At 41.6% G+C, this 6,716-nt stretch overlaps 1 long non-coding RNA gene across 1 annotated transcript in view; it reads left to right on the forward strand.

The window, feature by feature from the left end:
• LOC142046105 (uncharacterized) overlaps nt 1-6,716 on the forward strand; it is a 131,441-nt gene that overhangs the window by 9,433 nt on the left and 115,292 nt on the right. The gene's annotated exons all lie outside the window — the stretch shown is intronic.

Here is a 6,716-nt window from a genome sequence, read left to right on the forward strand (position 1 = left end):
ATATGGTAAACATTTCCTCTTTCCAAATGTTCAGAATACTGGCTGTCTTCCTGTACTCTTATTTTTTCCCTGGCACATAAACGGTTACTCAACATTTAATATAAAGTACAGAATTACTTCACATTTCAACAGACGTCAAACACTACAATTTTTAAAATTTCCAAAGGATCAAAAAAAAAAGGGCATCATTTTTTTTAAAAGCGTCTTAAAGAATAAATAGCAATTTTGAAATAGATGTAGAGACACCGACACGCTTGACGGTGTGATGTCTCTGTATAAACAGGATATTAAATGCTTGACTATTTGACTTCCTAGTGACATAAACGGTATAACTCCAGCAAGACGGTACAGTGAAAATGAAGTATTTTTACACTAAAAATACTTCAGCAAATGACACAGACTCAAGAACTTTGGGCAAATAATGTGTTCAAAGATGTTTCCTATTTAGATTTTGGCTTCCAGAAAATGGGCAATTATTGTCAAAAATGCTAAAACTTCACATGTAGAGAATATCATTATCTTTCTGGGTCATTGGACATTCCAAAAGACAGAAATTATGATAACACCAACCCGGAAATTAACTTGTAACTCGCTGAAAAATAAGTGAAACTTTCAAGATCTAGTAGCTAATTGAAATAATTGAGTTAGTTTTTCCTCTTGCGACACTAAAACCGAAATATGTGTTTTTGACATTTCAAAGTTTCATTTTTGATAGATCATTCATCGAGAGCCAGAGATCTGTCATTTAAATTTCTCTTAAAGCATGAAATTATATCGACAGTGCAACTGAGTTTATTTTAATCGTCTGTAGGTAGTTTTGTTTATACACAGAAAACTGGTTTGCAGTGCACACAAAATGCATTTCTTCAATTCTTGCCCGGGATACCCAGTTGAGATAGAAAGTCATAGGATGCCTTCGTCCTACAACATTTTGGGGCCCATTACGTAGATTTTTGTTTATTTAGGTTTTTTTTAATGAGGAATAAGTTAGAGGAGTTCTAAAAATGAAGCGCTTATCCGAAACTCATATTTTGCATTGAATACTGCTCTGCCTATATCTTACTTGTTATGGCATATGAAGTGAAGAATGACCATAACTGAAAGTCACGCAACATTTACATTGCCAGCCCTATCCTTCGAACAGCCCAGCCCCACAGATAGCATTATCACTTTTGCAAAGTGGCAAATACTTCTCTCAAAATAATTAATGTTAGCTTTGTTTTTGCACCCACGGCTTATCTCTGTCCCGCAGACACTAACCAGTGAAACCAGTGGGCGTGCAGCAGGCAGCGGCTGCTTTGAGACCTTCCTTTCCTCGTTTCCTTCTCTTCAGAATGTTGCAGTTAAAAGGCTGATCTTTTGGTGATTCTTAAATTTAACTTCTGCAGCTGCTGGTGGCCAGTGTTTACAATAATGCACCCTCCAAAGAAGGTCTTTTATCTCCTGCCTTCATACGGAAAGCATGAAGAAAATAGAGAAGTCATTGGTGTTTAGTCATTTGATCAGATGTTACACCGAGAACACTATTCACGCCAATATTTAACTTTTTTTGAGGGCTGGGGAGGTAAACTGGAATTTCCCTATCAATTATAAAACTATAAATAATATATTTGGATTGCAAAATGATGAAAAATAATTTGGGGGTAAAATTCAGCAGACCCTGCACTTTTGTAATTTATTTATTTATTTAACATTTATTTGTTTATTTAAAATTTTGATTGAAAGGGCATCTGATTTATAATGTTAGTGTCACACTGGCCGTGCTCTTTTCAGTGGCAGGATTACTTAATTAGCCCTTCCGGTTGCAGCTGCATTGCAATTCAAAGTTGCTGAAACATGTCACTATATTTTAAGTTTGTTTGGCTAACATTAGGAGGGTAGGGATGGATTCTTTACCACAGAAAATCCTCAGTATACATTTGAAAGAACCGATCTGACTGCGGAAGACAGAAAGAAGAGTTGTGTTTTGTGACTATACTGCACTGAGGCAATCAGTAAGATCTGAAAGGTGGGCAAGCGTTTGTGTGAAGCAGCCTCAGAAGTGCTGACAACCTATCACAGAAAAGCCACACAGGAGAGACCCGGGTGCGTTTGACTCACTTCTGCGTCCGGAAATCTGACGCGATCCGAGCAGCTGTGAGGAAGACAAGAGCAAAAGAGAACAGTTTTGAAGTGACAGCTGGAGAGAATCACTGTGTTCAGAAGGTCTAAACTCCTTATTTCTCTCACTCCTTAGGAGCGCTCGTTATACGGCCGCCCAATAACAGGGATATGCAGAAGGCACATGCAAGCACTTATTCTCTCGCAGCCTTGCATCTGGGATCTATTCAAGAATACAACGAACATTTTGGGAAAAGTACTGCTCTTGCAGCGTCCTTTAACTTGTGACGGAAAGGGGGATCTGGTGATAGTGTGAGTGTTGGGATGTCGGTGCCTTAACTATGTTCCCTTGGTCTACTCTAGACGCTTGTTAGCGGCCAATAAACTGATGAAAAAAATCAGGGCATGTCGCTTATATTTTTTGAGGGGTTGGGCCTTGCACAACAACCAGGAAACACTATAGAGCACCAAGATCTGGAGAGGTTCCTACAGTCTAAAAGCCAGATTCTGTTCTCAGTGACACCAATGTAAGGGCTTGATTCAAAGTGCACTGGGGTCAGAGGTAGTTTTTCTACTGACTTCAAAGGGTTTTGGATCAGATCCTTAATTCTGAGGACTTTCAGTGAAGTCTGTGGATGTCTAGACTTAACAGATGTCATTGAGCAGAATCCAAGAAGGGGGGAAATGAAAATAATATATGACATTCACTTAGCAGCTGATGTAAAAGGAGGTGGAACCATTCTGAATGCTATCAATAAAGCTCTCTACTTCCCTTTTAAACACTATGGTGAATGGTTTGATTTTCTGGCATGCGAATGAATAGAAAGGAACAGGCCTTGCCATCAGTCCCTCTCTGCTTTATGCTCCAAAGATTTATGGGTAAAAGTTCTCTGTCCCATAGTATATCACTCCAAACAACACCTTCTCTCAGTGACACCAATATATATACTTCAAAGATTTGTGTGATTTATTGTAAAAGCATGGTTCCATGGATTAGGTCTGACATTTTGGTTGTGCCAGGTATTGCCCAAACTGACTAGATCTGACTCTTGGTTATTTGGGCTGCCTTATGTCTCTGATGGAGTTGTGTGAATGCAAATAAACATGATCATCAGCTCCATCCCTACCCTGGTTTCAGAAATCCAGACTGAAATATAGTTTTCATGAAGCAACAGGAAGCTCTTTACATATAACAAAGCTGACTGGAAAGAGTGTAGAAAACCTCCAGGAAAGATTCTCTGCTAGAAGTAAACTCTAGAGTGGAGTTTGTTTTCCCTTTAGGATCAACATGACATTGAAATTTACAAACATTCCGCAGTGGCTCATTAATTAGAATTAGTAGCTCTTTATCTCTCATATCTAAGATATAATACTATATAATATTATAAAACTGTTGTGCTGCAGTATTTAAGATCAAGCTTGTTTATATACCACAGAGATATTTTTATTTGACCAGATAATCAATTTTTGCTTGAAGCATGATGTGAAATGTTGAGCGTTTTAAAGAACCCAGAGATAAAATGATAGCATCAACCATTCTGGTTATTCCTCAACTGCTCTGGATAAACTGTGTGGTTTCCTCCCTGGCCGTTTGTTTAACCCATCCCTCTGTTATAAAAATGTCAAGCCACACTCCCATAATCTCTTAGCTGAAGACTATTTTTGGCAGCAGATTGGGTCTTGGAACCCTCTTCAGCAGTTGACATTATATGGAGGTTGAAACCACTCATCTCACCAGGTTGTGAACTGAACCAGATCAGAATACAAGTCAGCTGGGGTGAAACCTTTCACTAGTACCTTTCATGAGCAATTTCCTTTACAGTTCAATGAAAACCTGTTGTACAGATACCATTGGCTTAATTTTGCCATGGCATAGCCACTACAATTCCATTTGTTGCATGTGATACCTCAGCCACTATAATCTGGAAATAGAAGGACATAAGATATACATAGGAAAAACAAAGCATATCTTAAAAGGTTTTGAATATTTAACCTGATATGTGGTTTTTAATTTTATAGATTTGTATGCAGATCTGAGTCAGATCACAGTCTGGTGAGCTGAGTGGTTTCAGCCTCCATGCAAACATTGCAAACTGCTCAGCTCTACTCAGAACCTATGAAAATGTGGCCACTAGAGTGGAATTTTGTGACAATGGTTCTAGCAGCACAGTTCAATCTCCTACAATTTTGTGTTTAATTTAATAATTGGAATTATAAAGCATATCAATATTCAGTTATTTAAACCAAAAGTAAAGCTTACTTAGTAATCATCACTAATTCAGAAAAATGTTTTCTTTCCATTAGCACATTTTTCTTAGAGACACTGAATTTCATTTAACCTCAGCCATATGAATTAAATGGATCAAATTCAGCAATGACATACACCCCTATACAATCCCATGGACAAAATTCATCCATGATGAAATTGTATTGAGTTTAGCAGAGTTACATTAGGGATGGACTTGGCTCAGTAGGATCACCTGGGATGCAACTCAGCAGTGAATATAGCCTACTGTGTTTCTCTGTGTATATCAGAGTTAATATTTCCACATTTGATTAAAAGACTAATTTGTACCCATTCTCTGGCGCAGAAATGGCATGTTACCATAAATTAATTGATGAACTGGCAGGAGTTCAGGGAAGAGCAACCAAAATGATGAGTGGGTTGAAGGGATTTATTTATGAAGAAACTGTAAGGGGAGCTATATAGGTTGGGTAAATGAAGATGAAGAGTTTGTGTCTCTGAAGAGGGAATGAACCTGAAAACAGTCTACAGATATTTGTAAGGTATAAACACCAAGGAGTGCGAGAGGAATTATTTGGTGTGATACATAGACATATAACTAGGAGTAAAGAAATGGAAGTAATAAAAAGACAGATTAGACTGAATATTAGGAAAAACTTCTTTACACAAATGTTTTAGTCTGTGACATAGTCTCCCTAGAAAAGTGAGGACACCTCATTACTTGGGTCTTTTAAAACCAGACTTACCAACACTCTAGAAAATGTAGCTGAATAACAGCTAAGTATTATTACTTAAAAGTGCTATATGGAACAGTTCTGTACTGACAGAGAGTTGGACTAGAAGGACGAATAAGAGAGTTTCATCTCCAAAGTCTAAGATACCTTGTTTCTATGACAGAGTATAATATAACTGCTGAGTTTCTCACCAGCATGTGCATACCTATGTTTTTGTGTATAGCTTTTCTGCAGGGCCAGTGCAACCATTTAGGTGACCTAGGCAGTCGCCTAGGGCGCTGGGATTTGGGGGACGGCATTTTCTTTGACAGTGACTGCAGCGGCCAGATCTTCGGCCATCCTGGTCGCTGCCAGCATTTAGGCGGAGGGAGCTGGGGCAGGGGAGTGTGGGGAGGGCTGCCTGCAGCAAGTAAGGGGGGGGGCGGCACGCAGGGGAACTCCCCGCCCCAGCTCACCCCCGTCCCGCCTTCTCCCCGAGCACGCCATGGCTGTTTCACTTCTCCCACCTCCCAGGCTTGCAGCGCTAATCAGCTCAGGATGGAGGCAGGGCAGGGGTGAGCTGGTTCGGGGGTGTGTGTGTGTGCCTCAGGGCGGAGGGTGGGGTGCTGCCACAGGTGGGGCGCCTCAGGGTGGAGAGGGAGAGTTGCTGCACGGGGGTCGAGGGGCAAGGTGGAAGTTTCGCCTAGGGCGTGAAACATCCTTGCACCGGCCCTGCTTTTCTGCAGTATAATTAACTGACCTTCACTCTCAGTTAAAGCTTACAATTCTTCTTCGAGTGCTTGCTCATATCCATTCCAGTTAGGTGTGCGCATGCCGCGTGCACGTTCGTCGGAGAAACTTTTACCCTAGCAACACTCGGTGGGCCGGCAGGTCGCCCCCTGGAGTGGCGCCAGTATGGCGCCTAATATATACCCCTGCCGGCCTGCCCGCTCCTCAGTTCCTTCTTGCCGGCTATTCTGACAGCGGGGAAGGAGGGCGGGTGTGGAATGGATATGAGCAACACATCTCGAAGAACAACAGTTACAAAGGTGAGTAACCGTCTTTTCTTCTTCGAGTGCTTGCTCATATCCATTCCAGTTAGGTGTTGGGGCGCTCTAGGCTCTGTAGAGTGTGGTAAATGTCTGTTCCAACTGACTTTAGCGCACAAATCTGGCGGATGCGTTACTGTGAACCTTCCCCAGCTTCAACAGTTGGATCTTATTTCGCTGCACCAGATAGTATGAGGCTTACTATCCGCCTGGGTTCCCCCAATTTCCTTGGGGGGGGACGCCCCTCTCTGGCTCCCTACCCTCCCCAACTTTCCCTGGAGGACCCAGACTCAGAGTATGAGTCTTCCTCGGCAGAGATTGATTCTCCCTCCCTTCTCCCTCTCTCTCCGTGTGTTTCCGCTCTGAGCCAGCTGAGAATGGATTACTGGCATCTCTTTTTACATGACAATACCAAGAAAAATTAGGTCTCGTTCTCTCCAAGAGCCAGCCTTAAGCCCCAGGGAACAGAGCTGATTCTCTCTCTCTTTCTTTCCCGTAACTTTCCCCGCCTCCCCTAGCCTGTCACGATGTCACAGGACTCCGGGACAGAAATTCCATCCTCTTCCTTATGCGCCTCCTCGTAAGAACTTTCATAAGTTTTAAAAGAAA

Source organism: Chelonoidis abingdonii, chromosome 1, assembly GCF_003597395.2.
Source record: "Chelonoidis abingdonii isolate Lonesome George chromosome 1, CheloAbing_2.0, whole genome shotgun sequence".
Taxonomy (NCBI): domain Eukaryota; kingdom Metazoa; phylum Chordata; order Testudines; family Testudinidae; genus Chelonoidis; species Chelonoidis abingdonii.